This window comes from Helianthus annuus, chromosome 5 (genome assembly GCF_002127325.2).
Source record: "Helianthus annuus cultivar XRQ/B chromosome 5, HanXRQr2.0-SUNRISE, whole genome shotgun sequence".
Classification (NCBI taxonomy): domain Eukaryota; kingdom Viridiplantae; phylum Streptophyta; class Magnoliopsida; order Asterales; family Asteraceae; genus Helianthus; species Helianthus annuus.
In genome coordinates, this window is record NC_035437.2 from 139,407,529 (window position 1) to 139,419,442 (window position 11,914).

The following is an 11,914-nucleotide window of genomic DNA, read 5'->3' on the forward strand; positions in this document are numbered from 1 at the left end:
CCTTGTTACACGGGCCATTGTGATGTCTGTGGCAATTGTGGCACTTAGGTTGACTTCCCTGATATCTCCTCTGCCTGTGACCACCAGAGGATTGCTGACTGGGACTCTGATAGTGGTCAATCTTCTGCTGCTGAGCTTGTGGCTGAACAGTCGCTGAACCCCTGCTGGAATCTCCATCCCATTTTCTTTTGCTTTCGCTAGTAGTAGCAGGAGTAGCTGAAGGAGTGACTGTAGCAGTAGCGTTGACACGCTTAGGCAGTTTATTCTGATCCACTGCCTGGTCGGTGATGCGATGAGCGAGACGCTGGATTTCTTGGATGTTGTCGAGATTAGCCGAAGTAACATGGCTCTGGATCTCTGGTGCCAATCCCTTGAGATACATCTCAATGCGCTTGTATGGAGGGTCCACCATAGTTGGACACAATACGGCCAGCTCATTCGACCGTTTAGTATACGCTTCGATCTCTGACCCAACCATTTTCAGGTTATACAGCTCGTCTTCCAACTTGTGAATATCTTCACGCGTACAATACTCACGCTTGATGAGTTCCTTGAAATCGTTCCATGGGGTGGCGTTAGCAGCTGCCAACCCCAGAATTTGCACCTGCGCGTTCCACCAGGTTAGCGCGATTCCTTCCAAGGTGCCAGTGGCAAACTTGACCTTGCGAGCCTCAGGGCACTCGCACATTTCGAATACTGACTCTAGCTTTTCAAACCAATGGAGGAGTCCCACTGCCCCCTCTGTGCCACTGAAGGAATTTGGACGACAGTCCATGAAGTTCTTAAAGGTGCAAACTTGCTGCGCTGGTTGACCTATTGTGTACGAATAGGGCAAAGTTAAATACGAGAGTTAATGTAGGATCTAAAGATCCTAGTGTGTGCCTATACTGCAGGATATACTACCTGCTTGAGCAGCTGCAACTGCCGCAGCAACTTGAGCTTGAACAAGAGCCTCTAGCTGGGCTTGTGTCATGTTGATTCGTCCAGACATGATCTTCATAGTAAAAGTAACGTAAATGAGAGTGGTTCGCGAGTAGGGCGATGACAGAAAAGTGTAAGCACGTAGGGATTCTCATGCTATAGTATCATGTGTATCTAAACGTAATGCGAGCAAAGTTCTAAACAGTTCTAGCAAACAGGCAATAAACATAAACCTTATTACCTAGGAAGTCGAGTCTTGCACGTGGAGCGAAGCGACGTTGTGGATCGTTGAGAGCACTGTTCTGGTTATAGTCCGGTTTTAATAAAAACGTTTTCCCATATTAAAACCAAGTTCTCTATAACCAATGGCTCTGATACCAATCTGTCACACCCCCAAAAATCCACACGCGGAGTACCACCGCTTGGAGGCGTGACATGACCAGGATCAAGCCATCAATCATATCAAACATAGCATTTAATAATAACAGTAGATACGACTGATGTTCAAAGCCAAACGTTGTATATGTAGCGGAAGCATTAAATGTAAGACCCAAAACATAAGTATCAATGTGTGAATGTAAAAGCGTTTAATAAGCATTCACGTGTTCTTGTCCACAACGACCCGCTTCTCCTCTGGTGCAAGCTCCAAGTATACCTAAGGTCCTGCAAGGCATGCAGCAAATAATCAACAAACTAGTTGAGCGAGTTCACAGAAAGTAAGTTCATAATATAGTGCATAAGTATAACTAGTGGGGGCTTCCCATACTAGTGTGTACTAAAGGTGGGGGCTTCCCAAACCTTGTGTTCATATTATCGGTGGGGGCTTCCCACGTTTATCCTTACTAATGAGGGCTTCTCATTAGTGGTACTTACTAGACTAACTTCCAACCATGTGTTCTTCTCTACCGAGAACAGGAATACGTACTGGGTCACGTAGGCTTTACGTGACGTGCCCTTCCCCGAGGACAGTGGTACGCATGGGGGCTACGTAGGCTTTACGCAGCGTGTCCTTCCGACCCGGAAGACAGTAGAAGGTATTGGGTTACGTAGGCTTTACGTAACGTGTCCTCCCGACCCGGGAGACAAATGGCAAATACTGGGTTACGTAGGCTTTACGTAACGTGTCCTGACTATCCTGAGGACGATGGTCTATAGTCTAGTGAATGCGTAAGTACGAGTAACTCTTTCCATATCAAATCATTCCAACCCAATTCCCACCCGGGAATCCCATGCCTTGGCTGTGTGAACTCACCTTGGTTTGCTCGGCAGATACACAAATAAAAGACTCTTGAACTAAGGGTGGTCAACCACGTCCTAACAGGGTTACCACACAAGTCAGGTTCGATTCAATAAATGCACGTATACATCATGGCAAACACGTATGCACGTAAACAGTCAACACGTCATAATTACCACTTGTGCGATTCGGATGGTTGGGCCATTAAGCTTGTGCGAGCCCAACCACCTTGTGCGACCTCATGACTGAGCCCAATCCATACCCGGCCCATCAAACAAACAAACGGTTTAACCTATATGGCCCAATAACTAGCATACGTATGACATTTGTGCGATCCAGCTGGTCTTGTACGATCCAGCTGGGTTGTGCGGTTGAAATGTGGGCTTGTGCGACTGAACATTTGGGCTGCCCAACCCAACAGTCTTAACACTATCCAACATAGGTGTGTGGTCCAACAGTTAAGCAATATATAATGAACATCTCGGCCCAATAACGAAACAGTCAATTGTGCGATTAGTGTGGGGCTTGTGCGGTCTGACTTTGGGCTTGTTCGGCCCAACAGTTTCATTATCGTACACAGCCCAATGGATGTTATACTTGTGTGCTCCGATTGGGCTTGTACGGTTGTGGACTCTTGTGCGATTCAAACATGTTGTGCGACTGGGCGTTTTTGGGCGATTGAATCCTTGTACGATCAGGTCAGATCAGATCGGGTAGGACCTGATCTTGTGCGACTGGTTTGTATTGTGTGATTCATGTGTGCTTGGAAACCTTATGACTTAGTTATCAAATCCCGTAATTTTAGCAAGTTAGTTATATCCATTAAATGGTTTCCAATTTACAACAACCAATCAACAGCATAAACCATTTCAATCATGATGATTTTCGATCAAAAGGCATTCAAAACATCCAATTCTCATGAACCCTAAAATCATATCATAAGCCAATCTCTAACAATTTATATGAACATATAGCCTAGAACATCAACCAATCCGATTTACTTAGCACATTAACCATCTACAATCCGATTACATGAACATACACATATGACCGATTATCAAGAACACTATTTAGCATCATACGATTAACAGAAATACCAACATCATCAACGATCATGCACTCGAACATGTAACCATACATCAATACTGAAACCACTATGGGAATCATGCAATCCAACATATTAACAATCATATATTCAAGGTGACACACTAACCGGTTAAGAGGTGATCCGATTCAAGAATGATATCCGAGAGGAAAAGGGGTGATGGCCGTCGAGTTCCAAAGCAAAACGAGAGAGAAAGGGACTAGGGTTTCTTGTGTGTGTTGTGATTTTGTAAAAAGTGGAGAATGGTTACAACTTCCTAAGTGTTATCCGGTTTAGGTAAGGATGGGCCGAACCCACCACTTGGGCCGCCCTATGGCTCATTTACAAATAACACGGCCCAAAGGCCTTGTGCGTTCGAGTGGGTGTGTGTGTTGTGCGATCGGGTCATGTAACATTCATGTAGCATACATACAACCATATACATACAACCATGCAATACACACACATATGCACATAATAACAAAACATTCATTAAATCATGGTATCATGTAGACACGTAACGTTACATCAAAGCAAGTTTAAAGTCCGAGTTGTCACATCAAGTTAGTATTCTTACCCAATCTTCCCCACACTTGCTTCATGTTATGGGTATAGATGTGCAAAAACCAAAAATTCCATTCTTTCAAACAAAATTTTGGCATGATATCCCCTAAAATCAGAACTTTTCTAAAAATTTTCATTAGACATCAAACACATTCATACCCATAGCACTCAATGGTTCACAAAGTTCTATCATCTATCTCATACAAGCAAGTGTATAAGCAAAAACATAATGAAAACTTACAAACCTCAATGTACTTCAAAGAATGAAAAGAAATTGCATACCTTTGTGATGTAGAAGGTGAGAATCACAAAAACTTGAAGTTCACACAAAAACCCACAAAAAGCCCCAAATTTTCGGCACCCCTAGGCTCCAATCCGACCCCAAAACAAAGGAATCTTTAAGATACAAGAGTAAATATAGATTCCTTGTGAAATTTCACCCAAAATGGACCCAAAAATCTCTGAAATCGGACTAGATTTGAGAGGGTTATGAAAATGTGAAGGAGGTTAGGGTTCTTAGGTGAAGAAGAAGAAGTGGAGAAGAAGAAGAGTTGTGGTTGGGGATTAAAGATGAGGATGTGTGGTTGAGGTTATTGTGATGTTTGTTTTTATTGGAATAGTTATTATTATTATTAATAATTTTCGGATTTTATTGTTTTTTTTTATTAATATCGCCGACCAGAAAGGGGCCCCAAGATTTGCTCGGTGCCGTATGCTACGGCTCATCGCCGTAGCTTACGGTGACAACTGGGTAAAAAAAAATAAGCGCCGTAAGATAGGAGCTTACCGGCGTATGATTCTTTTTTGTTGGATGATTGCCGTAAGCTACGGCCCCCCCACCGTAGCTTACGGCGGGTACTGGGCTTAAGGGGGCCGACAGAACTTGCTTCAAAAACTTTTTTTTTAATTTTTATTTTTATGTGTTTTTATAATTTATCGGAAAACATAAAATATTACCCTACCCCCCGTTAAAAACCCGTGTTGTCCTCAACACTATGTTCGGGAAATCCGTAAGACTTTCCCCACACTTGTTTCGAAAACCGGTTTCAACGGGATTTATTCAAAGCGAAATAAACTACACTAAATATTTACAAATAGCAAACCTGGGCCTCTTTCACGTTTCTTCGTCATCCACCAGGTGTAAAATGTAACCCACTTTGTCTAGCTCGAGATTGTTGATATCATTACCTTCCAAATACGGTTTGAGCCGATGCCCGTTCACCGTTTGTTGCTTGTTTGTTTGTTCATCTTGAATATCAACATCACCGAACCTTCCCACTCGTCGGACAACGTAAGGACCCATCCACTTGCTTTTTAGTTTCCCCGCAAACATTTTCAACCTTGAATTGTACAACCACACCTTTTGACCCACTTCAAAGTTCTTTTTCTTTATCTTCGCGTCATGAACTTTTTTCAGTTTGTCTTTGTATGCGGATGCGCACTCATATGCTTGATCCCTTATTTCCTCAATTTCATTCAATTGAAGCTTCCTTGCCCGACCCGCTTCATCATAATTTGCGTTCACCGTTTTAATTGCCCAATACGCCCGATGTGCCAACTCCATAGGCAAATGACATCCTTTCCCATAAACCATCCGATAAGGAGTGGTATCAAGTGGAGTTTTGTAGGCCGTTCGATAAGCCCACAACGCATCGTCAAGCTTGCTTGACCAATCTTTCCGATCCGTTCTCACCGTCTTCATTAAAATTTCTTTAATTTGTCGGTTGGAAACTTCGACTTGACCACTCGTTTGTGGGTGGTACGGTGTAGCAACGCGGTGGTTCACATTGTATCTCTTTAGCAACTTCCCGAAATTGAAATTTTTGAAATGTGAACCACCATCACTTAATATCACCCGAAGCACACCAAAACGAGCAAAAATATTAGATTGCACAAATTTACATACAACGGCATGATCATTAGTCCTTGTGGCAATAGCTTCAATCCATTTCGACACGTAATCAACCGCAACCAATATATATAAAAACCCATTTGAGTTTGGGAAAGGACCCATGAAGTCTATTCCCCAAACATCAAATACTTCTACTACCAAAATCGGTTGTAACGGCATTTTATCACGTTTTGAAATGCTTCCCATTCTTTGACAATTAATGCAATTTCGAGCATACTCACAAGAATCTTTGAAAATCGTGGGCCAATAAAACCCACTAGATAGCACCCGGTAACCCGTCTTGTTCCCACTAAAATGCCCTCCACATGCCGATGAATGAGCATGGGTCAAGATCTCTAAAACTTCCGTTTCGGGAACACATCTTCGAATCACTTGATCGGCCCCGATTTTGAACAAGTCGGGTTCATCCCATATGTATTGCTTCACTTGACTAAGAAACTGTTGTCGTCTCTTCTTAGTCCAATGATTTGGGATTGCACCCTTAGCCAAATAGTTGACGTAATGGGCATACCAAGGTGCAACATAAGTAGAGACGGCCAACAAGTGTTTATCGGGAAACCGTTCATTGATTTCACTTGGGTCATCAACACCTTCCAACGGGATTCGGGACAAATGATCTGCAACAACATTTTCACATCCCTTTTTGTCCCGAATCTCAAGATCGAATTCTTGTAACAAAAGCACCCAACGAATCAACCGGGGCTTCGCATCCTTCTTTTCCATCAAATATCGGACCGCACTATGATCCGAATACACTATCACCTTGCTCCCCCAAATGTAAGATCTAAACTTGTCCAAGGCATACACCACCGCTAACAATTCTTTTTCGATTGTGGTGTAGTTGAGTTGCGCCTCGGACAAAGTTTTGCTTCCATAATATATCACCACCGGTTTCTTATCAACTCTTTGGCCCAAAACTGCTCCAATGGTCGTGTCACTAGCATCACACATAATCTCGAACGGCTTTGACCAATCCGGTGGTTGCAAGATGGGAGCCTTCACCAACTGTTCCTTCAAAACATGAAACGCTTGCAAACATTCATCAGTAAAATCAAATGGAACATCTTTCAATAATAGGTTACATAAAGGTTTTGTGATTACACTAAAGCCTTTAATAAACCTTCGGTAAAACCCCGCATGTCCCAAAAAAGATCTCACCCCCTTAACATTCTTTGGTGGGGGTAAAGATGAAATTACCCGAATCTTTGCTTTATCTACCTCCATTCCCCGGTCCGAAATGACATGCCCCAAAACAATACCCTCTTGAACCATAAAATGGCTCTTTCCCCAACTTAGTACCAAGTTTGTCTCAACACACCTTTTTAAAACTTTTTCTAATTCATTAAGACAAGAGTCAAAACTTGGTCCAAAAATGGAAAAATCATCCATAAACACTTCAAGAGATTCCCCGACCATGTCCGAAAATATACTCATCATACATCTTTGGAACGTGCTGGGGGCGTTACATAGTCCAAATGGCATTCGCCGAAAAGCGAATGTACCATATGGACATGTAAATGTGGTTTTGTGTTGGTCGTCCGGGTGAATAGCAATTTGGTTATATCCCGAGTACCCATCCAAAAAACAATAATATTTTTGACCGGAAAGTTTCTCAATTATTTGGTCAATGAAGGGTAACGGGAAATGGTCTTTTGAGGTAGCCGTGTTTAATTTTCTATAATCAATACACACTCGCCACCCGGTTACCGGGCGGGCGGCGATTTGCTCACCTTGTTCATCTTTCACTACCTGGATGCCGGATTTTTTAGGCACTACCTGAGTTGGACTTACCCACGCACTATCCGAAATGGGATAAATGATCCCCGCATCCAACCACTTGATAACTTCTTTCTTCACCACCTCTCTCAAGTTCGGATTTAACCTTCTTTGTGTTTCACAGGTCGGCTTTGCGTCCTCACTTGTAATAATCTTGTGCATCACAATGGATGGACTAATGCCTTTTAAATCGGCTATTGTCCACCCAATCGCCGCCTTATGAGCCTTCAACACCCGCATCAATTCTTCCTCTTGAGCTACCTCCAAGTTGGAAGCAATGATCACCGGTAAAGTGTCATTCTCCCCCAAAAATGCATACTTTAGGTGCTTTGGTAGCTCCTTCAACTCCACACTTGGTGGATTTTCCAAAGAAGGCTTTGTGCCCGAATCAATTTCTACCGGTAATGTATCCGTTTGGTAGGTCCATGGTGGACTTCCTTCCTTCACCGCGAGAGCTTCTTGCTCTTTCTCTTCTACCTCCAACTCACATGTGTGAACCTGCAAAGACATGTCACAAATACAAGAGCCCAAAATTTCTTCTTCGAACTCCTTTGGGTCGTAACCATCTATAAAATCTGCTAAGAAACACTCATCACCATACACATTAGTACCATTAGTAAAAACATTTAACCTCATTTTTCTATTACCGAATGTCATGTCAACCGTGCCATAACGACAATCAATAATAGCATGTGCGGTGTTCAACAATGGCCGACCCAAAATAACATTTTTTTGTTGAATTGGGTCCGCGGATGAGTAATCTAGCACAAGGAAATCAACGGGATAATAGAATTCATCAACTTTAACTATAACAACCCGTACGATACCCCGGGGAAGTTTATGAGACAAGTCGGCTAATACAACCGTTGTCTCAACTCGCTTCAATGGACCAAAATCGTATTGGTCGTATAACCCCCCCGGTAGGATACTTACTCCGGCTCCAAGATCCAATAATGCCCTTGTGGTTTGAAAATTTCCAACTTGAATGCTTATTAGGGGCGTTCCCGGATCTTGTAACTTCGGAGGAAGGTCTCCTTTCAATACCGCACTTACCCGCTCCGTCAAGTCTACCAATTTAGGCACTTTTTGTTGCCTCTTTTGAGTACACAATTCTTTTAGAAACTTGGCATAAGCGGGTACCTGTTTAATAGCCTCAAGTAAAGGAAGATTAATTTTAACGTGTTTGAAGACCTCCCACATTTCCTCTTTTTGAGGACCCCGTTTTGAAATAAAATTTTTTCTACCCGGATCTAATAAAGCCAAAGGAAACGGTACTTCACTAGACCCCTCACCCTCATTTACTTTTTCTTTTACTTTAATAACTTCGGGTTTTTCAAAATTGGGTTTTTAGAAGAAACAATGGGTGGTTCATTTTCTTCCTCACTATCTTGACCCGTTATATCCTCAACCACCCCATCAACCAAATCCGGTGAAGGATTGGTTTTGTACTCTTTCCCACTTCTCAAAACACTTACATGATGGATATTAACATTGTTACCTCTTGAAGTACCATGGGATGGATTTACCTTAGTGTCGCTTGGTAATTAACCTTTACTCTTCTTCAATTCGGACACTTCGGTGGCAAGTTGACCCATTTGAGTGGTCAAAGTTTGGATTGCTTTATCTCGAGCCTCATCCTTTTGTATGCGAGCATCATCCATTTGGTTCCTCTTTTGCATTTCCGCTTGCATGCTCTTCAACATTTCCATCATTTCATTACCACCCGAAGACCCCCCTTGTTCTTGACCCGCTTGGTATTGCCTTTGGTATCCTTGGTTGTTCCCACCTCGATATCCACTTTGATTATTATAAGGTTGGCGCGAACCATAATTTACTTGGCTACCTTGGAAATTCGGGTTTGATTGATTCAAAGGGTTCCCATAACGAAAATTAGGGTGGTTTCTCAACCCGGGGTGATAAGTGTTAGAATTCATATTGAAATTTCTAGCACCCCCTCCTTGACCTTGAACGACATGAACTTCTTCAAATTGCCCTTCCACCATTCCTTGGCAATTTTCCGCCGCATGACCTATTTCATTACACAATGCACAAACATCATAAATTTGGTTAGAAATTTGTGTGTTACCATCATCAACCGCATGCACTTGTGTTCGGGTAACGGCCGGTCGTGCTCTCCTTGAAGCTTGAGCCTTTCTATTTGAGGTGATCGCCATTTGTTCCAAAAATTCCCAATCCTCGTGCTCATAATTTATGCCAAAAGTTCCATTTGTGATGGACATCAAATCCTGTGCATCTTCGGCACACAACCCTTCATGAAAGGCGTTCATTAACTCCCAAAGCTCAATCCCATGGTGTGGACAATTTTTAATCATCATGTTTAAGCGCTCCAAGGCTTCATGGAACATTTCGCCTTGTTGTTGTTGAAAGCTTCTCAACCCTTTTCTCGCATCATTGGTCTTTTGGGCGGTATAAAATTCATCTAAAAATGTTTGTTGCATTTCCCCCCAAGTATAAATAGATGCTGAAGGCAAAGTGTAGAACCACTTCTTTGCCTTATCTTCCAAGGAGAATTGAAATAAGACCAACTTCACATCATCGGCCGAAAACCCTTGACTCCCAAGAGTGTTGCAAATCGAGTCATAAGCCTCTAAATGGAAGTAAGGCTCCTCCGTTGCCAACCCTTTGTATTTTGGTAAACTTTGCAAAGAGTTGGTCCTCACTTCAAATGTTCTTCCTTGGTTATTATGAGGTATGACCACCGGTGAAGGATTGTGAGTGATCACCGGTCTAAAATGCGCTTCAATACCCCTCGCATTTTCCCTGAGATGCCTCCTTGGCACACCAAATCGACCCCTTGGACGAACTTGACCCATTGGTCTTTGTATAGGCCCTTGTGGTGCATTTGGTTGTTGAAATTGTTGTTGTGGCACCGGTGGGTGTTGAATTGGCCTTTGGAAGTGTGGTTGCACATTTTGTGGGCGAATTTGCTGCAAAGGTATCGGACGTTGCAATTGCAGCCCTTGTGGCCTTGGCCTAATATGTTGAGGTATGAGTTGTTGTTGTTGCACCCCACCAACATTTAGAATCACTTGCACTTGGCCTTGCATATAACCGTATTCCCCTTGCTCTCCATCACCCCCATAAGCGTACCCGTCTTCATCAAAACCTTCAAACTCCTCATAACCTTCATCATACCCATCTCCTTGAATTCCCGACGATTGCCCAAATGGAAGAGTCGAGTATTGGAAACCCGACTGATTTGATGGTCGAAATGGTGTAGCATGGACAATAGACGAAATTGGTGCTATGGTATGGCTCGAATATGACGGACCCGCACCCGGGAAAAAATGGGATAATGGTGGTATAGTAGTGGAAGGGTTAAATGTGATGGTTGGTTCTTCTTGTGTAGTAATGGGCTGTGTGGTGTTGGTTGATGTGACATTTTGAAGTATGGTGGGTTTGGTAGTATTTGGTGGAATGGTGGTATTTGGTGAAGGTTGAGTGGATGTTGGTATAAATGATGAAGTGGATTCACCCGTAGTGGGTGGTGGTGGTGGTGGATCCATGTATCGAAGTGGTGTAATCGGTGTAATTGGTGTTGTTGGTGAACTGTTGATTGTATTTTCCCTTAGCAAAATTCTGTTTGCTCGCAAAGTTCGCTCAATTTTCGGATCAAACACTAGTGGTGATAGCTTGTGAGAGCTCCTAGTACGCATGCACCTGTCAATACCTGCACACTAACACACCCAGCGTAAACCAGAAAAATAACAAACTCAAAACAAGAACAAAAATAACACACGTTGCGCACTACTCCCCGGCAACGGCGTCAAAATTTGACGTGATGTCGTGGTCACGCAAATTTAATCCCAATAACAACTATGTAAATAGTGGCAAGTGGGTATCGAACACAGGGAGTTTGTGGAAAATGTGCTATTTGAAGGTTTATCTAAATTAACTAGATTAGACTAATTGCAAGAAAATAAATTCAAAAGTGGTTTTGATTGGTTGATTTTTAAAACTAAGAATGCTAATTAATTTGCAAAAGAAAATTTAGTTTGTAAACAATGTTAGAGACAAATGACTATCTTGAGTTTCCGGTTTGTTTCAACTCTTGTGTTAGCATTCAACTAGAAAGAACTACATAGACATAGTTCATGTATAACCAATTGTAGTGATGAAAGGGGACTAAGTACTCAGATTCCGAGAACGTGAGGTTGTCACCCGATGATCAATCAATCCTTACCCAAACCTAACTATACCCATGATATCTCGATTGCCAACGGCACCAAGAACGTATGGTTTCTAATCAGTTCAATATAAGAATCAACAAGTTACTAACAACCAATTATGCACCATAACAATCAATTCAAATAAGAAGGAATTGTTATTCTAGAAATATAAATAAAAACACAAAAGTCTACCACAAACCTTCAACACAAGATAATCATCCAAGTATTTA

The 11,914-nt window shown here is 42.4% G+C and overlaps 1 non-coding gene across 1 annotated transcript; it reads left to right on the forward strand.

The window, feature by feature from the left end:
• The first annotated feature begins 9,798 nt into the window (after nucleotides 1-9,798).
• Nucleotides 9,799-9,904, forward strand: LOC118492834. The gene has a single exon (XR_004894835.1). It is a non-coding gene; the product is annotated as a small nucleolar RNA R71 (small nucleolar RNA).
• Nucleotides 9,905-11,914: the final 2,010 nt, after the last annotated feature.